This window comes from Gossypium arboreum, chromosome 13 (genome assembly GCF_025698485.1).
Source record: "Gossypium arboreum isolate Shixiya-1 chromosome 13, ASM2569848v2, whole genome shotgun sequence".
Lineage (NCBI taxonomy): Eukaryota > Viridiplantae > Streptophyta > Magnoliopsida > Malvales > Malvaceae > Gossypium > Gossypium arboreum.
Window position 1 is genome coordinate 87,930,934 of NC_069082.1, and position 2,375 is coordinate 87,933,308.

Consider the following 2,375-nt stretch of genomic DNA (forward strand, 5'->3'; position numbering starts at 1 on the left):
GGTTAAATCCCTTGAGTCTAGTGCTAGTATTATATCTGAGTTTAAAGTCCCGTAGGCTTCGTGCTGGTGTTATGTTTGGGTTTTATACCTTGCAGGCCAAGTGTTAGTGAATTTGATAAAGTATATGACTACGAGATCCTATGCTAAGATGATAAATTGAACTCGTATTACATATTAAGTGATTCAGGTATGTGACATATATATATATATTATATGAGAGATTGATCTGACAGGAATTAAGAATGTGTAATGAGAAGCATATGAAAAGATGTTGTAAATTCATATGTATATTTGTATATGTGTGCATTCAGTTATTATACAAAGTTACACGATAGTTTTCGATATGCTATTTAACTATGAATGTTGAAAGTAAGTGTAGGTAAGAAATGATACACTAGTGAAATTTGAAAGAATTAAAGTTAATCCGGAAGCTTGTAAATACTATGTTTATATGAGTTTGAGTATAAACGAAGTAAAATGATATGTGTTTGTGCATAATCAACCAAATAGTATTGTACTCAGAAAGTGTTATGTGATTTCGAGCATTTGGTTTGTTTTTAAGTTCAACTGTTTAAATTGCTTAAGACTTACTAAGCTTATGAAAGCTTACTTTGAATGTTATGTTTCTCTGTTTATTTTTGTAGATCGTTGACTCTTACTATTAGCTCGGGGATCGTCAGCACTTCGTCACACTATCTACTATTGTAGTAATCATGTGATTTGGACTTAGCTTATGGCATGTATAGGATAGACTATAAATAGAATGATATTTTGATTATTGTATATAAGCCATGCGAATATGGCATCTTATGGAAGTTTACTTTTATAAGTTTTAAATTCGATCTTTGTTTATGTCTATTAGTTATATAAATAAATGATCTTTTATTTAAGAAAAGGTTCAAAGTTTTACTGTTCTGATCCGATTCCTAATTTCTGGTAATGTTTCGTCGTATTCCGGTGACGGTTACGGGATAGGGGTGTTACAAGATGGCTGAAAACTAAGAAACTCTGCTACCTCCTGCAATTGCTGCTAATCAGAATCCTACTCCATGTACTATGTATGATTATGCTAAACCTTCTTTAATAGGAACGAAATCGAGCATAGTTAGGCCTGCTGTTGCTGCAAATAATTTCAAACTAAAACCTAACATCATTCAAATGATCCAACAGTTTGTTCAGTTTGATGGTTTGCAGGATGAGGATGCCAACGCTCACTTGGCAAATTTCTTAGAGTTTTGTGACACTTTTAAAATCAATGGCATTTCTGATGATGCCATTCACCTTCGGTTGTTTCCCTTTTCGTTAAAGAATAAGGCTAAACAATGGTAGAACTTGTTACCACAAGGTTCAATCACTACTTGGGAACAAATGACCGAAAAGTTTTTATTAAAATATTTTTCGCCGGCTAAAACAGCCAAATTACGTAATGATATCTCCTCTATTGTGCAGATGGATTTAGAAACACTCTACGATGCATGGGAGAGATACAAGGATCTGTTGAGAAGGTGCCCTCACCATGGGTTACCACTTTGGCTACAGGTTCAAACGTTTCACAATGGCCTGAATCCTTCGACTCGACAGATGATCGACGCAGCCGCTAGTGGAACTATCAATAAGAAGACACCTGAGGATGCTTATGAATTTATAGAAGAGATGTCACTGAATAGTTATCAGTGGCAAGTCATGAGAACAAAGCCAACAAGTACAACTGGCATTTTTAACGTTGATTTGGTCATCATGCTCTCTAATCAGGTAGAACTTTTGAATAGAAAAATTGACGGTTTTTTTGGTTCTTCACAGGTTCACCTAGTAATGCAGTGCGAAGCAAGTGGAGGTGGATCAAGCAATTCAGAATACCCACCCTATGGCCACAACATAGAGAACGAGGAGTTAAATTATATGGGTAATAATCCTCAATCTCAAAATAATCCTTATAGTAATACTTACAATGCAGGTTGAAGGAACCACCCAAATTTTTCATGGGGAGGCCAAGGGAATCAGAGACCACCACGTCCAAGCTTCCAACAACCACCCTACCAACAAGAGAAAAAGTTGAACCTTAAGGAGATGCTAACAAAATTCATTTCGGTGTCAAAAACTCGTTTTCAGAATATCGAGATAGTACTTAAAAATCAACAAGCGTCGATCCAAGGGCTCAAAACTCAGATAGGTCAACTCGCTAAATTGATATCTGAATGACCACAAGGTAGCCTACCGAGTAACACTGAACCTAACCCAAGGGAGCAACTAAATGCAATTACCATTCAAGTTGAGGAAGGGTTAGTTGCACCTGAACTAGAACCGAGGCAAGAAACTGTGGTAAATAAATGCAAAAGTGAGGTGGACCACAATGACCAAAAACCGGTAAGTAAAGA

The 2,375-nt window shown here is 36.2% G+C and overlaps 1 non-coding gene across 1 annotated transcript; it reads right to left on the reverse strand.

Moving 5' to 3' along the window:
• Nucleotides 1–1,416: 1,416 nt before the first annotated feature.
• On the reverse strand, nt 1,417–1,523 carry LOC128287071 (small nucleolar RNA R71). The gene has a single exon (XR_008277771.1). It is a non-coding gene; the product is annotated as a small nucleolar RNA R71 (small nucleolar RNA).
• Between the last annotated feature and the right edge of the window lie 852 nt (nt 1,524–2,375).